The 20,726-nt window shown below is 39.6% G+C and overlaps 1 long non-coding RNA gene across 1 annotated transcript in view; it reads left to right on the forward strand.

Annotated features, from left to right (window-relative positions):
- The window catches only part of LOC144280912 (uncharacterized), a 71,496-nt gene that overhangs the window by 39,968 nt on the left and 10,802 nt on the right, over positions 1-20,726 (forward strand). The gene's annotated exons all lie outside the window — the stretch shown is intronic.

Below are 20,726 nucleotides of genomic sequence, written 5' to 3' on the forward strand. Positions count from 1 at the left end.
GTGTTGTGGAAAGATAGATATATTTTTAGTTGTAGTGTTTTTGAGATAACCTCGATGTGACTCACCAGCGCTCAGATTCAAAGCTGCTCTGTTTTTCTGTTGGTGGAGAATGCTGGGAGAAGCTTATTTGGTAGTGGTGGAAAGAATATTGTCCCACTGGGTAGGGGTGGTACTGTCCAGTCTGAGTTTTGCAAAGGCTGTGTCCAATTACTCCCTAATAAATTTAGCACCAACATGGCACTTAATTGTAAAATGTTTTCAATTCTCTGAAAAACTCTCCTCAGACGTAGGTCATTACCATTATCACCCCATTGTTCACAAAGTGTAGTGTAATTCCATATGTCCCATGGGTTTTTTGGTTTCTTTAGTCAATTTATTTCCATTACTATTTACTGAGGTGACATTTGGTTGCTTGCCCCATGACAAATGGTGAGGTTAGAATGCCTTGTTCTGTGGTTGGGACATTGGGACATTGGACATGATGCCTTTCTTTTGAGCATAAGAAATACAAGGAAACACAAACCAATTAGCCCTTCAAGTGAGTGCCGAGGATGCCAGGGACATGTGGTTAAGTTACATAATGATGAGAAAGTCAAAAGAAGTACCATCCTGGGGCTGGAGAAAAGAGGTCACTGTTTTGAGGGATTTGGCTTTATCCTCAGGTGTGTTATTGTTCATGGGGCCCCTGGAGGCTCTGATGTGTCAGATATCTGTCCTGATCATAAACAAGTCAGTGGAAAGTTAGGCACTAACTTGAACTAGAAGGACTCAATATGGCCAAAGATTTATCCAGCAATGGAAAGTATCCTGGAGGGTATCAATACCTTTGCCTGCTTGTATCTTTTAGTCTGATCTGCCAGGAATTCCTTCTTGAAAAGTCCATGGTACAAAGCACAATCCTCTCCTAGTTTAAATCAGAGCTATGTCCTTGGAATTAAAGGCTTCACTGACCTGTAATCTTCTAGTCTTAGGGAAAAGGGGAGAGTGGAAAAGGAATGGACATTTACTGTGAAGCCATTTACTGTGAGAAATGAGGCACTAGGTTCTTTTCAAACATTGTTTTGTTTAATCCACACAACAGGCAGCTGGTATGACTCCTCTGGTGTCACCACTCCCCTGATGGTTTTATTGTTATCCCCTTTTTCATAGATGAGGAAACCAAGGGCAGGAGATGTGTTTCACCTACCAAAGATCCCATAGTATGCTTGAGTCTAGGTTCAGTCTTGGTGAGCCAATGGTTCTCAAACTTTAGCAGGTATCAGAATCACCTGGAGGGTTCATTAAACCACAGATTGAGGGGACTCATTCTCAGAGTTGCTAATTAAGTTGATTTGGGGTAGGGGTCAATAATTTGCATTTCTAACAAGTTCCCAAATGATGCTGGTTTTGCTGGTTTAAAGACTATTCTTTGAGAACCTCTGTTCCATACTGTACTGTATCTTTAGAAGCATGAGTCAAACTGGAAGGGTGGGCACAATTGACTAACTTCTTTGATTTTAGCCCTAAACAATAGGCCATGTCCCCTTAAAGGAACCTAGCCTGCTGCCAACGTTCCCTGGGTTCCTGTAAAAACTCTGCCATGGTTTTGGTCTCCATTTCTCAAATTAATCCATTTGGTATTTGATGTTGCCACCAAAGTCTTTGAACTTTTAGTGAATGAGATGCATGGTTGTGGAATATAGTTGGTGACTAGATTTATTTGCTTTATCTGGCCTTGGTTGAGACTTTTATCCTGGCAGTCCTGCCCATCTGATTCATAGCACCTACAGGGCAGTCATGTGAAATTTAGGTATAAGAGCTTAGAGGTGAAATTCCTGGATCATATCCAAATGGGCAAAGGCAAATTCATGATACCAGATAAGGAATCACAGTGGTCCTAGGATGGAAGATCTCCTGTATGTTCCATGATAGTCAATAATTTCTGAATTTACTATGTATTCTTAGTTAATACACATTCTGCATCTCTAAAAGGGAAGAGATTGATCCCAGGAATGGCTCTGACTGTGGCAAAGGGTTAGATTCTGAGTTAAATCTCAGATTCAGGTAGGATAGTGACTCTGGCTTTGTGCCATCAAAATGGACGCCTATTCTTTCTGGATCATCTCACATACTTTTATGGACCAAACTATCACCCACAGAACTTTAGCTCTGGCCTCTCCTATCTAAAGATGTATTAGGTACCTTTTCTGTATTTGTCGCACTGACTGACTTTGTTCTAGTTACTATGACTGTAACAAACAAGCCCGAAGTGTAGTGACTTAAAAAATGTCAACCTTCCTTTTACCCTCAAATCAGCAGTTTGGGTAGGTTTAGCCATGTTGGTTTATTTCTGGGACAGCTCAAAGTGAGCCACTAAAACCATCTTTCTGGGAGTTGATATTAGTTATTGGTTGAGCCATAACTGGGCCTATCTCACAAGATGGTGGCTAGATTCCCAGGAAACATATGTATAGAGAAAAGGAAATCCAAGAGACGGTCAAAGGAAATCGGAGAGGCAGAAGCCATATCATATCATCTTTTATGACTTAGCCTCAGAAATCCTATAGTATCACTTTCCCCACATTCTATTAATAAAGCAATTAAAACCTGTTAATCAGGTGAGGAGAATAAACTTTGCCTCTCAGTGGGAAGAACTTTTCATACAATGAAAAGAGTGTATGATATGTATATATACATATGTGCATAGTGTATCTGTGTATGTATGCAGCCACCTTCAGAAAATAAAATTTGAAGTGCACTTCTTAGTCACCAGAGATGGTGTTCATGAGCAACAGGATGGTCAATCATTAACATTTTCGCACATATTCTCAGATGCTGAGCACCTATATAGAGGTAGAGAAAATCAAAAGAGAAATAGACTTAGCTCCTGACTTAAGAAAGTATTCAATTTAAATGTCCAAAAGACAAAAGAAGAGAACACAATCCTTTCCATCACAAAACAAAGAAGTAGGAGCAAAACAAGGAATCATATTTATAATAGTACTATGCTTTATCATTTACGAAGAACTTTTATATACATCGTCCAATTACAACTTCACAAATATTTTGTGAGAGTATTTTATCAGTGTATAAAACATATTCTTAACATGTTAGAATTTTGGGAGGATTTTAGGTACTTTGGATAATAGAGTTGAGAATGGTTAACTTAGATTTCATGAGAGAGGATTCCTTCGTAGGATCCCAAAAGAATAAGAAATGACCTAAAGAAGAGGCATTTGACAGTTCTTTTGAAGAAAAGAAATAAGTAAATGCAGAATGGGGCAAATAGTTCAATTCCAGGGAGAAGCAAGAAGATGCAAAATGTAGCCTGTTTTGGGCAGAAAAATGGAGACAATGGGTGAAGAGAGAGGATATTTAAATAGCAGCCTAAATCCCTGATGAGGGCTTTTTTTTTTTTTTTTTTTTTAAAGATCTATTTATTTATTCAGAGAGAGAGACAGAGGCAGAGACACAGGCAGAGGGAGAAGCAGGCTCCACGCAGTAATCCCGACGTGGGACTCAGGATCCCAGGTCTCCAGGATCACACCCCGGGCTGCAGGTAGCACTAAACCGCTGTGCCACAGGGGCTGCCCCCTGATGAGGGCTCTAATTGAACTTCTGAGGCAGCTGGGTGTTGTTATAGGGTCACCCACAGGGCCATGATGTGGTCAGAGTGGTAGCTGTGGGAGGGAGGATTTTTACAGCTGGGTATAGGGCTTGGAAGCCCTTTGTCCCAGATCCACGACTGAGGTAGCAGGGAGGTTAGAGTCCTCAACATGACTGTGGAAATGAAGAAGAAGAGTATTATAACTGAGAAATATGGGGAATCTAGTGAAGGGTGATGAAGGGAATATCCTGTGCTTTCTTGAGCTAACTGAATATTTAGACATCAAGATTCCCTTATGTCCTATGGCAGACATGAGTATGTTACAGATAGTAACACGCATTTGACATTCACTCTTCAATTAGCTGATCAAGCCTGCTCCTTGAGGGCAAAGACCTTATCTTGTACAGCACAGTGTTATGCATGGGAAGAGCTGATAAATGCCTTGGATTGGCTCCCCCGCTAGGAGACTGAGACAAGAATTTGAGTGCAAGTTAAGGGTTTAGGAGGTGGGCCCACTCAACATGGGTGGGAAGTGAGTAATAGGTGTGACTTCAAGCCAGTTTACTTCTGTGGACAGCTGGAGCTCAGTCTTGCTGGGCAATTTTTAGAGATATCAAGAGTTGCCCATATTGAGGGGCAAAGAAGGTGAAAGCATTTATCCCCTTACCTCCATTCATATCGGTGAGAGTTGTTTCTGAGGCATTATCTTTCCCATGTTTCTCATTTTTCTTGCTGCTGTGGCCACAATAAGCCCCCAGAATCCATGACCAAGATTCAGTGTGTGTAAGAGTGAAAGCCACTGAGTGGTACTGGCAGGCATCAACTATGTCTGCTACAATACACACTGAATGAATACATGAAGGAACAGGAGAACACACACACGTGTGTGTGTGTGTGTGTGTGTGTGTGTAGGGCTCTTACTGCTTCTCACCCACCATTTCCTTCTAGAACACACACAGCCTTTTGGCTTTTTTAATTCGGCCCATCCTTCCAGCCTCTCAAGGTGCCTTCATGTTACTTCTCTGTCCTTGAGCATGTTTACAACATCTCCCAATTTAGTCTCATTTGCAAATTTAATTAACAGGCTATTTACCCCTCTTCCGGATCATTAATGAAGATATTAAATAAGACCAGATCACACATCCATCCCCAAAGCACTCTTCTTTTTCCTCACCCACCAGCCCTTCCCCTTGTATTTTCTCACAACTCAGCGACCATTCACTGTCACGTTGGCCCACAGGGCCTTCAAGCTATTTCTTGGTCCTTGTCATAAGTCATAACCAAGATAATCTAAGTGACTTTATCAAAGAACATTTAATGAGACGCTGTTAGATGTGCCACTCTAATCACACAGTATTAGCTGCATTTCCTTCGCCCAACTAATTTTTCAGTTCTCTCAGCAAATAGTTTCCTGAGGCAAGCATTCAGACAAATTTTAATAAGTCCTGGCATTGGCATGGGTGAACTTTATTGTGGGGGAATAAAAAACCTAATTATTTCTTCAAATGTCACTTGCTTTGTAACCACATTTCTATGAGGGGTGTGAAAACACGCAGTTCTATTCTATAGGTGGGCTTTAGGACACACAAAACAGTATCAAGTCCTGACTCTATCACTGACTGACTCCCAACCCCCACATATCTCTGCCATGCTATGAGGCCATTTAACATCTCTGACTGTGGAACAGCCCCCTTCCCCTAACTGTCCAAACGGCAGTAACATCTTGACTTTGTCATACAGAAGAATGAATCACTCCAGCTTTAATTCAACACACATTTCTTTTTACTCTCATAACAAATGGAACGAGAAATCATGAAAATGATAGTTCATTAAGGTACTCTAGTGCCAACATTTATGGAACTTGTGGAATTATAGAATTTGAGAGTTGGAAAGGACTTTAGAAGTCATGGGCCTGGGACATCTTCCTGGGTTTGTGGCCATCTTGAAAGTGTGTACATGCTTCCGTACGGGGGTCTCAGTCCCCTTTTCTATGTCTTTGCATCTTCTAGCCTCTGTTGAGCATGTTGATTGCTTCTTCCAATATGACCCATTCCATCAGTGGACAGAAGAGATTCTCAAAAAATCTTTTTTTTTTTTTTCTAATTTCAAATTGAAGGTAATCTCTTTGTAACTTTTGCTCATCTGTCCTCTGGTCTCTGGAACTACATGGAAGCCATCTAATCTCTTTTCTACACAACACGATTCTTGGGCAACTTGTCTGTCCTGCCAAGAGACCTTTGGCCTGAGTGTCTGTGATTCTTGCCACAGGTACTCATAGGAGGTGGTTACCATCATTCTACTCACTGGGCTGAGTTCCTCCTGGACACGCTTCAGTTTTCCAACGTCTTCCTTAATGAGTCAGTCACTTGGAACTCTTAAGCCAGGTGTACTCTAATCTGTAAATGTGCAGTTGATTTTTAAAGCCTTTAAAAAATCAATCAAGCAATCAGCAAGAGTTTATATCCCTTAAAAGCTTCATATAAATACTTAAATATAAAGTATGAAGGCAAGACAAGCTCTGCAGAAACTGGGGAGCTATCAGTATGCATAAGTTTAAGGGGGGAGAAGCAACTTTATTAAATCTTCATCTTGAAGCTCTCATCAAGAAGGGAACATGTGGTTTAAAAAAGTGTGCAGAGACATCTAAAACAATGCATGTCAAGTGTGGGGGATATGCTAACACTCTAGCATAAATCAAGTCAGTGGGACCAAAGGGCACTGGTAGTCATCATATTTGCTGCTGTCACGCATTCATGGGGGAAGATCAGCTAGTTGCACTTAAGGATGTTCTTAATGAAGTAATACAAAATTATGAGATTTTTTGAAGTCTCAGCTCTTGAGTATATCTTAACATTTCATAAGACTTGATGAGAAGGACACAGGAAGCACTTCTGCTAGTTGCTAAAGTATGACGGTCACCTGGAAGAAAAGTACTCATGAGATTGCTTGAGCTGTGAACTGATCTAGCTGCTTTTTCATGGAATACTGTTTTTGCTTGAAAGAATGACTGGCAGAAAAACTAGAGTTATTCAGATTTGTGTATTTGGCAGACACTTTCTCAAAAATGAAAAAAGTGAACCTGTCACTTCAAGGGAAAACAACTGACAGTGTTTCTTGCCTAGGATAAAAATTTAAGCTTTCAAGTGAAAATTAGAATTTTGGAAAACTTCTAACCGCCACCATGAACTTGACAGCTTCACAATACTTAAAGACTTTTGTGATAAGATTGGTGGTGATATTAACAAATGCAATTTTTTGATATTGTATAATTAAATGTGTCAACATTTGGAAGATCTACATAACTTGGGGAACCAAGATTTTCCAAATGACTAAAGCTGATAATATAAACTCATGCATGGGTGCTCGATCCATTTAATATGCAAGATAGACCAATTGATTTTAATGTGACTGATTATAAACGTTTGACTGATATGGTTTGACATTCTATATTGCAACTGACCTCTAAGAACCTACTCTCTCTTTTTTAAAGATCTTATTTATTTATTCATCAGAGACACAGAGAGAAAGGCAGAGACAAAGGCAGAGGGAGAAACAGGCTCCCCTCAGGTAGCCCAATGTGGGACTTGATCCTGGGACCGGGATCACGCCCTGAGCCAAAGGCAGACACTTAACTGCTGAGCCACCCAGGCGTCCCATAAGAAACTACTCTTGTTGAATGTTGCATAGTGTCAAAGAAGAAAATTCATACCTATCAGAAAAGGCTATGAAAATACTTCTCCATTTTCCAATTGTATTATGAGGGCAGATATCCTTAATTTACCTCAACAAATAGAATGTATCTCAACAAATTGTATGCAGAACTGATAATCCCACTGTCATCCATTACACCAGATGCTAACGAGATTTGTGAAGAAATAAAAAAAAAAGTAACTTTCCCACTACTTTTGTTTTGTTTTGAAAAGCATAGTTAATTTTCACAAAGATATGGTACTTATGTTAACACTTAAAAGGATTATGATTGTTACTTTAAAATGCATTAATAAAGAAATATTTTAAAATTTCTCAACTTTAACTTCAAATATGATATGAACTGATACTCTAACTTACATAAACAAAAGCTCACTGGCATCCTAAATAATTTTTTAAGTGTCAGGGGGTCTTGAGATAGGAAAGTTGGAGAACCGCTGAACCTAAACAAGAGTGGATGATGAATGGATAACTGAATAGAAGGAGGGAGTAAATCCCCTGGAAATGATGTGGTCAATGGGCTCATAATTACAGGCAGCTGAGAGGGCTGGGATAGGAGAAGGGGAGGATTAGTGGTGATTGGTCTGTAAGAAGCATGTAGGGAGGACACAGAGGATTTAGGACAAAGTCCAGAAAAGAGATTAGAGGATTGGAAAACAAAATTTATGATAAGAGGCAAAGAACTTGTATTGAGAGCTTCAAAAATGAGAAAATATTAATACAACTGTTAAATTGCTTATGTCCCTTTGGGCTAATGACTGGATTTAAACAGTAGTGAGGGGATCAGAGTCACAGAGATGGGATGAAATGAAGATTATTTTTGGACTGTAGAGATATTTATTTAGTAATAATCTCTTTTATTAGGTGTAATCTATGCAAAGTAATATACTAGGTGTCTAATTTCCTTTTTTTTTTTTTTTAAAAAAAGGTTTATTTATTTATTTGAGAGGAAGAGAAGAGGGAGAGAAGGAAAGAGACCATGGACATGTGAGCAAGGGGGGAAGGGCAGAAGGAGAGACTCTTAAGCAGACTCCATGCTGAGCACCGAGCCTGATGTGGGGCTCAATCCCACAACCCTGAGATCATGACTTAAGCTGAAACCAAGAGTTAGATGCTTAACTTACTGTGCCACCCAGGCATCCCTTTAATTTTCTTCTTTAAAAATCTTTTCCAGCTTTATTGAGGTATAATTGACAAATAAAATTGTAACATATTTAAAGTATACAAGAAGATAATCTGATACATGTACACGTTGTGAAATGACTACCACAGTCAAGTTAATTAATATTTCCATCATCTCACAGAATTACTATTTGATGTGTGTGTGTGAAAATGCTGAAGATCTACTCTCAACAAATTTCAAGTATACAATACAGTATTATTAACGATAGGCACTATGCTCTACATTAGATCTTCAGAAATTTGCTTTTTAACTGAAAGTTTATGCCCTTTAATATCTCTCCACTTCCCCCAACGCGTAGTTCCTGGCAACCTATACTCCACTTGTCTTTCTCTGTCTGGCTTATTTCATTCCGTGTAATGCCTTTGAGTTTCATCCATGTTGGCACAAATAGCAGGATTTCCTTCTTTTTTACGGTGGAATAATATTTACATATATACACAAAAATAAATTCAAAATGGATTAAAGTTTTAAACATAAGACATGAAACCATAACATCTTAAAATGAATTTATTTTTGCCTACGTATGATTATTATGGATTTCAACAAACTTTTTTTGAGTGGAGTTCAGTCAAGAAAGGTCAAAGTCTAGTATCTCCTAGACTTGGTCCTAGATATGATGTCATGTTGGGCTTCAAATTGATATGGACACTTGTCCTAAAAAACTTTTCTCTCTCTGGTTTTAGATACTCTTCTCAGTTATTTTTTTTTTTGTGTGTGATACTGTTTTTTTCAAGCCTTATTCAAATGATGCAGTCCATGTAAAGCATTAGAGAGAATTTTTTCCTGTATATTTTGCTTAGGCATCCCTTGAAGGCATCCTAAGACATCTCTTCACCAAGCCCTCAGTCCTGCTTTTCCTTGACCTAACATGGAAGCCTTACATGGAGCTTCTCCATCATGACAGCTTTATTTTATTTTATCTATCTATCTATCTATCTATCTATCTATCTATCTATCTATCTATTTATTTATTTAAAATCGGCTCCACACCCAGCATGGAGCCCAGTGCCAGGCTTGAACTCACAACCCTGAGATCAAGGCCTGAGCCAAGACCAAGAGTCAGATATTTAACTGAGCCACCCAGGTGCCCCTGTCATGACAGCTTTATAACTGACTTTTCCTCTGAGCCCTAATTTGACACATGGCCTTCTGTCCTTAAATTAGGAGCATATTTCTTTCATGTTTTTTTTATTTGAGTAAAGCATATGAGAGTTTTGTAAATCTTTATATTTTTATATTTATATCTCTTGATTTGGCTTTTTCCTCCAGCCATTGCTTTGGACCATCATTTCTTCCAGTCTTATCCTTGTCAAAGTATATAAAATAATCTATCTTGGTGAAGAGATTAACTTTCTTTTACTTTCAAAACCAGACACTGAGAATAGATCTGCAAACGTGGTGGTCAGTGGTTGGTCGGGGGGCTGGCTGGGCACACCCAGGAACACTGACAGTGTTCCAAGGCTTCTCAGCAGAAAACACTCATCTGACTCACTACCACTTTTTAAAAACTGTTTATTCCGTACTTCACATAGTTTACCTCATTTAAGTCTTACAATGGCCTTATTTCAATTTTTCAGCTGGAAAAACTAACCCTCTGAGAAATTAACTAACATTGAAAATTCAGAGAGAACCAGTAGCAGAACTGGGATTTGAACCTAGAAATGTCTAACTCCAAACCCTGCGCTCTCCACTCTCTCTACAGATGTTTAAAATATAGAAGCAAATCTCGACTTGTGGCATGTTAGACAAAGTCAGACTAATTTTAGCCTTGTGAATTTTTATGCTAGGAATTTGACATTACATGCAAGAAAATAAGAAACTGCTAATTAAAAATGACGAATAAAAATAAACAGAATCACCCTGCAAATTCTTCTTTTACAGGATTTCTGATTAAATGTTCTAGGTTGCAACTGAATGACTCCAATTCTTCCTCCACTTTCAGCTTTCTGTGAAATGAGACACTTTTATTTTTCTTGGCCCAAGATAGTTTAAGTACATCATCTACTCACTAATATTCCTATTCAGTTACTCCTATGGATTCGAGTTGAAATTATGTCCACATGCTTCAATGGAAGAACCAACTTCTTGATTTGTATTTGATGTTAATGGAGATTGTATAATTCACTTTGCATGTTATCTTTGATCGTAAGTAATAACCAAGCAGAAAATCCTCATTTTCAAAAGCACATATATGGTAAAGAACTTGTAACAAGTTTAAAAAAAAAAAAAAAAGGAAACAAGAAGAGAGAAACAACTCAAAACTCCACATACCCAAAACCTTCTTTAAGACACACATGGAATCTCTTAAATTACATTTGTATCAAATTAACTTGGGTGGTCTGAGCGTCATCAAGCATGCAGAAAGGGCTCCCATAAAAAGCTAATTTAGGAAAGTCGTTAGGGCATTGACAATAGAAGCAACCTGTTGCCTCCTAGTCAGTGTGTTTTCTTTTAGGGAAACTTGCTTTTTTCCTGCCCATGCTGGAACTATCTACCACTCTCTAAGAGCTCAGCCTTAACATCTTCATGGGTGGCTCCAAATGGTTGCCGTTTTTTACCATGTGCAGAATGATGATTTCTCTTTATGTCTTTTTAAATAGTGTAATGACTAAAATACTGTCAGGTAGACTTGTGTACATTAAAGTCAAGAAGCACTCAAAACTTCCCAAACTTCTTGCATATCAGCAATTCAGTTGTTCATCAGAAAGTGAATGCTAACTCTAGAAAACGTGTTTATCAGGTTGCTATCTAAAATGTCTAAGGGATGGAACTGAATTAGGATAGAAACAGCAGTGGATTGTCAATGCTGCCTGCTGCTGGGTGGGGGAGAGAAAAAACAGGAAAAGGGGTGGGGAACGGTTGCTGAAGTACCTGCTTGCACAGGATAATCACAGCTCAGCAAGGGGAGCCCCTATTTTTGCCTCCAGAAAGGCAAATGGTATTGATCTCAGCTAGAATTTACACGATGGCTTATCAAAACAAAACAAAATTCATAAAATACAGTTTGCCTCTCAGGACATACTTCAGAGGCCTTGGAAATTGGGTTGGTCTGTAGGACTGAAAAACAGATGCTTGATTCCACTAGTTCATTTCTAAATTGTCCATCCAGGTAAAATGTTGGACGTGTTCCATTTTATACACAATGAGTATGTACTGAATACTTACCCTGGCAAATATTTAATCATGGATATCGTGCCAGGTGCTGGAAATCCCATCTTGTGAGCCCCTCTAACGGGCTATTAGCCATTCTTGTCCCTTTAACAAATCTATATAATCAGGAAAGGAAGCTAAAAAGCTAAAACTGTGGTTTTTTTCCCTTCCCAAACTGAGAAATCCCAGGTCTTCTCTACTGTGAGTTTCTTCCCTATGTGGCCTTTGTACACTCACACATGATACCCATTCCCATAAAACATTCAGGGAAGGGGGAACACAACAACCTCACGTAAAGCCTGCTTACACATTCCAGCTTTCCCAATCCTATCAGTCTTTAGGTTTTTATGTTCTCTCAATCTAATTGTAGCTTGCGTCAGAGCTTCACCAGTGGGTTTTGCTATCACAGTGCATGGGGCTCCTGTATCAAAGAATCCTGGAAACTTCTCTTTTGCATCCATTGACCATTTTGCTCACTTTTGTGGGAAAGGCTTTGGGTCCCCAATGACGGGCTGAGTTGAGGGACCCTGGTCCTTTTGTGCATCTTAAATTTGATGAATTTGCTTAACCAATGCCACAAGCACAGGTTGTTAGCCAGATTTTTCATTGTAATCTTTGCCTTCAGGCTTTTAAAATTTCTCCTGAGATATATAGATGGGACCGTTTGGGTCACCTTAATGTTGGGGGACCAGTCGGGGTATCTTGGCCCACCCAACCTTTGGTCATGCTGTATTAAGACCATTGTTTTAACCCCTAATGTCCATTTTAGCTATCCCATTTCTAAATAACCATATAAAAATTTCCACCCTGCTAAACCATTCTCTTTTCTCTCCTCCGCCTTTCCCCATTCTCTTGTTAAGGACACTAATTCTTTATTAACATCTGAAAGGCCTTCCTATGAGAGGAAGCTGAGATGTTCCATAATGTTTCCCAAATTGTCCTTTGGTTCTGTAACAAAATTCTATGGAGTGCCCAAGGAAAAGGCACCCACCCTTCACCAGAACATTTACCATGATAGATGGGGGTAACACTTTGGTCCAGCACAGCAGGCTGGTTCTTCCCTCAGGAATAATACCCCCTCCCACCCCACCATCATGGGGGCCTGGATCACACACCACACACCACACACAGCCATCTTCGGTAGTTCCATATTGAACTGTGGGTCCTGCATGAACTCAAATATCCTCTTCTACTCTGCTGCATTCAAAACCAAAGACGTAGCCCCCAAAGTCACCTCTCTCACAATCCACTTCCATAAAGTTCTTTAGGAAGCTGATGATACCGGTCTACAAAATGAAACAACTCCTTGACCTTATACCCTGTGGTTTCAGTAGTTTCTTGATTTTGCCCTCCCCCAACACGGACTGACTCCTTAGTGACCAGATGTCTTAGAGGTACTTTTTGTTAGCAGATAGCAATAGCCAACATTTTATATCTCACTTTTAACTTACTGGTTTGCATTTCCTTAGGCATCCAATGAATCTACCTGTGGCACTGGCTCCATCTCTAAATAGGTAACTTTTCCCTTCAGTAACTGATTGCTGCACGGCAGCTGCTCCATGCCATGGATGACCATGTGTCCACCCAGGAAACCAATGTCTTTCACCACCCCTCACCCCTTTATCCTTTCTCTTCCCAAACCACATATTTCTATGAGCCAAGACCAGATCTTACTGACACTAGCTGTAAAGGGGGGAAAAACTCAGTTTTCCATCTTCCTGTATAGGGGAAAACCTAGTTCTTCACTATCATGTCTTTCTTTGTCCTGTGTATATCTTTTACCTTCACAGAGAATACTTCATCTCCGGTCACCAAATGTGGGTTCCCTCCATCTGCTCCTCAGATGTGATTAACTTACTAGAGCAGCTCACAGAACTCAGGAAAACATTTACTTACATTTACCGGTTTATTAAAGGATAGGATATAGAAGATGAATCAACTGCTAGCTGAGGAGATACATAGGACAGATTCTGGGAGGGTCCTGAGTGCAGGAGCCTCTGTCCTCTTAGAGTTGGGATGCATTACCCTCCAAGTGTAGATGTGTTTCCTAGCCTGGAATGTCTCTGAAACTTCTACTTTTACTTTTAGGATTTTATGGCAGTTTCCTCACCTAGGCATGAATCAATGGTTAATTCCATTTCCAACCCCTCTCCCCTCTCTGGAGGATGAGGGATGGGATGAAAATTTCTATCTTCTAATCATGGCTTGGTTTTTCTGATGACCATCCCTCATTTGAGAGCCATCCAGGAGTCACTTCACTAGAACAAAAGATGGTGCTAGTACTCTTATCACTTAGGAATTTTCAATGGTTTTAGGAGCCCTGTGAAGGGGGCAGGGACCGATACATGTATTTTCTAGTTATCTCATAGGAGCCTTTTCTTTATTAACATCCAACACTCATTCAACAATTACTTGGAGCTAGGCACTGTTCTAGAGGCTTTACTTCCATTAAATTAATTTAATCTCACAATCCCATAAAGTATAATAGTAACTATTATGATCTCCATTTTACAGAAGAGGCACAGAGAGGTAAATGACTTGTCCATAGTCACTTGTAAGTGGCAGGATTGGGGTCTGAACCTATGAAGTTTGTTTCTGGTATCCATGCTCTTAAACCCTGAAGGATTTTGTTCATGGGTAAAGCTCCCCTACTACTTGGCTTCAAAGGTTGGTGAGTGGCCCTAGATGCCATCCTCATTCACTGGCTTTCCTCAGAACAAGAGTGCATGCTGACCATGCTTCCCTGTAGCGCTCAGTAAGAAAACTCCTGTCTAAATGGGATTGGCTCTTTCACACACACTTTGCTTCATGTAGGGTGGGTGTGTCAGAATTATGTGGAGGATGCTAGTTAAAATGCAAATCCTGCCCCTGCTTCTGATTGGTATGCTGGGGCAAAGCTTGGGAATATGTGTATATGATGTGCGGTCCTCCTGGCTAAGGTAGGTGACCCATGACCACACTGGAGAAATTGATAACACAATAAAGACAAATTCCTAAAGTCTAATTATATTTCTTTTTGTTTTTAAAGATTTATTTATTTTAGAAAGAAAGTGGGAGCAGAGAAAGAGGGAGAGAGATTCTTAAGCAGACCCTGAGATCAGGGCTCTGAGATGGCGATCTGAGCTGAAACCAGGAGTTGGACACTTAACCTATTGCAGGCGCCCCAGCCTGAATATCTTCAAGTACCTTCCAATGGGTTTCCCCAGGGCATCCTGTATACTGCACAGAATGGTTACTTTGTGGGTCCAGAATTGAATTCTTGTTTTGTCTCATTTCTTTAACCCTTCCAAACTCAAGTGTTTTCATGTGCAAAATGGGAAAATAATACCCCTTTTGCCTATCTCAAGAGTGTTATGACAACACTTTGGAAACTCCAAGGTGCTACACAAATATAAGACATTAGTATTCATTGTTGTTTTTCCTGCTTATCGCAAGTACTGCCAACTTCACATATGCACTGCTAATAGCTGCTTTCAAATTGTGTTGACATTTTAGGTGATTCTTAATGGACTTTAGTGTATTTCACTTGGGGGCTCCGTGCTTCTGGGTCTGGCTAGCTCTGGGGCACCAAGATGAGGGAGGAAAGAACCCCAAGGAAGAGGGCTGGAAGCTACTTGATAGAGGTCAAGACCAAGGTCTGAGTCAAGGCAGAGTTGGGGGTCAAGTTAGTGAGGTGCTCAGACCAGAGTCTTGGCAACAAGTGGTCCAGGTCTAGAACTAGGGTTTGAGGCTTTGGATGTAGGACAGGAGCCTGGAATTGTTGTGAGGCTGGAGCTTCTTATGCAAACCCTCTGCCCAGAGCCTCTCCTTTTGTTTGCCCATGATGATCCTGTGTCAGCTACCAGGAGAGTGAGGGCCACACGTGGAGGAAAGAAAGGTGGTTCTGGAAGTGTGACTCTGCAAAGGGACTGTTTTTGCCCCTCCCCCCTTTTAATTTAGGCTGTTCAGAAGGAAACCACCACCAGGCTGATTGCAAAAATTCAATTAAATTCTTTTTAAACACCACAAAACCAGGCTAAAAACTGTGTTAAGTAGCCACCATTAAGGGACTATCAGTGAATACATAAGACTAATCAAACTTGCACTTATAGTAGTACAACTTGAAGTGAATGAAACTTCTGAATTTCTCTAGGATATTTATAAAGAAATTGTTCTCAAGTACTTTAAAATTTTTAAATATTTTATTTATTTATTTGAGAAAGAGAGTGAGCACAAGCCAGAGGGAGAGTCAGAGGGAGAGGGATAATCAGACTCTTTACTGAGCAGGGAGCCTGATGTGGGTCTTGATCCCAGGACCTTGGGATCATGACCTGAGTTGAAGGCAGCCTTTTAACCTACTGAGTCACCCAGGTGCCCCTGTTCTCAATTATATTAAACAGTTTCTTTATATTCCTATATACTAAGAGAAAAAATAAAGGCTTAATATTAGCCATGATTACATGAGGAGATTTCAGGAGAGTCTTTGTCCAGTTTTTTCCCAAAAAAGCTGATTCCAAACAAGCTGATTTACAATTATTCCTTAAATCAGCCTCTTCTCTGTGATAGCAACAGTTGTATTTGGGTGAGGGAGGGGCTATAGAAGAGTCAATGTCATTATAGTCAAGAGAATGTTTATTTATAAATACATTATTCCATGAAATCCTACACCTTCTTTAAAGAAGCAGAAAATCAACCCAAATTTGGATTTGTGCATGACCACGTGCTTGACAAGTGACAGATTTTTCAGCTTCTTTGAAAGGTCCAAATTGGAGTTATCAACGCTGTAGAGGAAGGGGCTCCAGATGGGTGTCTTCATCTGAAATATTATGCTCCACAGAACCTGACTATTTTAATCTGGCCTGAAACATAGAGTGGTCAAGAGCAGGAGAGAAGTCCATCAGCCCAGGGCTGCCAGGGTGGCTCAGTCAGTTAAGTGTCCAACTCTTGGTTTTGGCTCAGGTCACGATCTCAGGGTTGTGAGGCTGTGCTCTGTGGCAGGCTCTGCACTGGGCATGGAGCCCACTTAAGATTCTCTCTTTCCCTCTGCCTCTGCTCCTCCCCCATCTCTCTCTCTGCCTCTCTAAAGAAAAAAGTCCATCAGCCAGCAGTTTGGACTCAATATGCTTGCTGAGCGCTGCCTGTTTGCAAGGAGGGGACTGAATCCATGGATATCCAAAGCCATGTGGGCAAAGGGCTGTAGAATTGGAGGACAATGACCAATTCCCCTCTTTCTGGTAGTTCTTGGAAACAAAGTCCCTTTGCTACCTCCTGTCAATGGGGGTGGTAAAGGGGAAGGTTGGGGGCACTTTGGCCTCTAGTAATTGCCAAGTCATTATCAATATTTGTTTCATTGGAGTAAAAAACAGTGTACTTGCCCTATAGATGTGTTTCCAGATGAGCCCCTTAGATATCTCTTCCTGCAGAGTTACAACCCTAAGGGTCCCCACATAGACTTAGAAACTTTGGCCTCCGGAGAAGCAGGACAAACTGGAGGTGAAATTGAGAAGGGAATACAGATCATGCTAGTTCCTTTCCCATGTGCTTCCTGTAGCCAGCCACCCTCTCTTGCACAAACTCCCAGTACCAGCCAGCCTTGGCCTTCTTCGAGGGGGACCATTAGCTTTCCCTTCCCCTTAATCATCATTTCTCTTCCTGTTTTCCTACCTTCAGATTGCAGCAATCAGCTAGATGTCTCTAGGGTCAAGGGCATAGAGAATTCACAGGAAAGCAAAATATCTGTTAGCAGGTGAATGTGTGGCTACCCTCCAGAAGAACTTGCTGTTAGAAACAAGATATCCTGGGCAACAACAACAACAACAACAACAACAACAAAAACCTGCATCCCCAGAGGCAGTGTTTTAGTCATTGCACCTGGCATGTGAGTGTGTGTGTGTGTGTGTGTGTGTGTGTGTGTGGTGGGGGTTGGGAGGAAAGAGAGAGCAGTTAGTTACAGGAAAGCTACTCCTGGAGCCAATAGGTAAGGCTTGCATTAACTCTTGAGTTATTTATTCAACTATTTAATTCATTTTCATATGTTGTGTGTATCCATTCAATGATATCTCCTTTAGATACATCAATTTTGCCTCCTTTGGATGTACCTGAAGTTGAAGTTATATGATGCTACTGGATCAATGATTTTGCACAGGATGCCTTGTCATTTCCATGAAATAACCATGCATTTAAGTCAACAGTTGATTTGACTTCCCTCATAAGGAGATTGTCTTGTGATATAAACAAAGTATGTAAGGCCTAACAAGGCAGTGGCTCCTTCTATAAACTGCTGAGTCCCTAACACAACCCTATGTATAAAGAAGAGCTTAGCTAGCTAAATATATACTTTCTTGATGATGAAAATGACTTTTGAGGCAATTATGTAAAATATTTCAGGTGAAAGAGATTAGTATTATTTTGTATGTATATATGACCTGTGTTTGTAATAGCAAACAGCTCAGAGTTCCTAATCTGTTGGGAAGCCAATCTGTTATGGTACTCAAAGCATATGTTTCTATTTATTTCATTACATTTGCTTACTTGGAACATAGGGTGAAATCAGTAGAATTTAGAAGTGATTATAGAGCTGCATGGTGACAAACTCTATGATTTTAGCTTTTGGTTCTTTCATGTAAAAGTAGTGTATCTGTCAAAGTACCCAAGGGCTTCTCAATGGAATACTTAGTTTATCCATTTACTTCCTCAGTGAAGAGCATTGATTCCCTGGCATTCTTTGTTAGTTTGTTTTTAGTTTTCCAAGACCTGAGACATATTAAGGAATGGACAATTTCTTCACATATTGAAACTTTTTGGTAATTGCTTCTTTTGAACACTTCCATTCAGATGAATATTAAAATCTTAAATGAAAGAAGGGACTAGAGAAGTTATAGGCCAGAGAATTATAGAAGCTAGGGAAAGAGAGAAAGATGCCTGCCATTCCAGAATTCAATAGTCTATAAACTCCAGCCAATCAAATTAATATGAGAGTGCAATGCAGCTAACCTAGATTGCTTACACAACTTTCATCTAGTCAAATTCCTCCCAGAATTCCTGTTTCCATGAACATGTAGCTTTCCTGGACTCAGGAATCAATTTGATTTTTACCTTGAGGAAACACATACCATATATGTCCTGAAAAACACAAATGCAAATTCAATGAAACTCTATAATATTGAACCCAACTATATTGAATCCCTGTATATAGCAATCAAATTGGAAATCCAGGTCTATTACACGCACATGTAATATTTCTAGAGTATATCAAATTCTATCCTATATCAAATTTTTTCCTCGGGTTCCTAGAAATTTAATATAAGCAAGTTTCACTCTATTTGAAAAGGACATGATGCAATATAATGTGTTTTTCAATGAATAGAATTCTTGGTAATTCAATTTATGTTCAGAACTTCTTAAAGGCAACTCACTTCCTAGAGGCCTCACACCAGACTTCAGTTCTGAGAACCTAACTCAGGTAACATTTTTTTTTTCAGTGTGAAAGACCATGAAGAAAAATAAAAAATCAGAAAGAATTTTGGTGATTCATATACAATGATTTTAAAAATAACCATGGCACACTCTACAGTCAAGTAGAGAGGGGTTATATATTCGAGAGACCATGATAGTTCTTGATACAGGTATATAATGTATGACCATCCTCTGGGACAAAGAGCTTCTCATTGCTGGGTACCTGTGCCTTCTTCCTGCTTATATCTTGAGCACATATAGTAAGTGCTTAGGAAGACTTGGCTGAATTAATAAGTTATCTGATGACAGGGCCATGGTCACAGGCACAAAGAAAGCTTATAAGTCATTGCCTCCTTCTGCTTGCACGGAGCCAGTTTCTTTTTTTCTTTTTTTGCTCTTTTTTCATCTACACCTGTAATTTGAGGTTTCTTTCCTTCAATAACCCAAAATTGTTAGTTTCTATTGTTTTACATTTTCTGCCAGTGTTTGCTTTTATTTATCTTTCTTAGATAACCAATCTCTGATTCTAATTGGTTCTTATTTTATACACACATCTATATGTCACGTAACTTTGACTTTGGTTATTGTTAAATGAAATATACTGTTACAACCTGTGTTCGGCATCACCTGAGTAGTAAACCTGGCCCATTAAAAATGATATGCACTCATTAAAGAAATTCCATTTAAAATCTTGGAAAGCCTACATTAAGAATACTTTCTCGTATCACTCTGTCAATCTTTCCTGCACCTGTTAGCATGTTTAGAAAATGGCTTTTTATAATTCACTCATCTTGTTGCAAGTGGAAAAAGATTCACAAAAGTAATTCCGATTATTCAAATTGTTTTGTAAAACATAAAATTAAGAACATATCCTATAATAAGCACTAATAAACTCAGCAACTAGATATAAATAAAGTATAGGTTATTAAAGTATTCTAATATGATGGGAAGGAGTTACTGGCTCATATAATTATCCTTGCTGAATGTAAACAGTTACAGAGATAGTTTTAACTATTTTTAGTGCTTGAAATCTTGAAGCTTTCCTGGATAAGCCAGTAGGATTGGTACAGTTCCCATCATTACAGTTCTTGTTTTTTAACTCCCCACACATAATAAACCTATGAACTCCATTAACTGTAATCGATACGCGTGCAAGGATGTACAGGCCTTTCCTTGGCCCTCTCGCCGCCTCAGACAAGAAGCCAAAATGAGTATGACGCCAACTCCCATTCAAGTAATCAGGTACGCCATTTTTCATTTGAAAAGAAGTCCTCTCCAATAATAGAAATGCTGAGAGAGGTTATTACAATAATAAATGAGTTGGCAGGGTGATTTATGCCTGAAACAAATGTACCTTCTGATGGAATCCTCTTTAATTCCTTATAAATCCTAGGCTTAGTGGACAGGGTCTGACTCTGGGAATCTGCCAGTTGAATGCCCGCAGTACTTTGGATTCACTTGGTTCATTTCTTGTGGACCAAACAGCTGTTTTCGATAGTCTTCCCGGCAGGTATCTGTTTGGGGATTAGTAATGCTTCACATAGTCATACATCACAAGAAATGGATGTGTAATTACATTAACTATGCTTCATCTCTTTGGACTCACTTATCCCAAATCACTGATACTGGAGCCATTCAATGAGAATTTTCCATAAACTGGTTTAC

The sequence above is a fragment of the Canis aureus genome, chromosome 1, assembly GCF_053574225.1.
Source record: "Canis aureus isolate CA01 chromosome 1, VMU_Caureus_v.1.0, whole genome shotgun sequence".
NCBI classification, from domain to species: domain Eukaryota; kingdom Metazoa; phylum Chordata; class Mammalia; order Carnivora; family Canidae; genus Canis; species Canis aureus.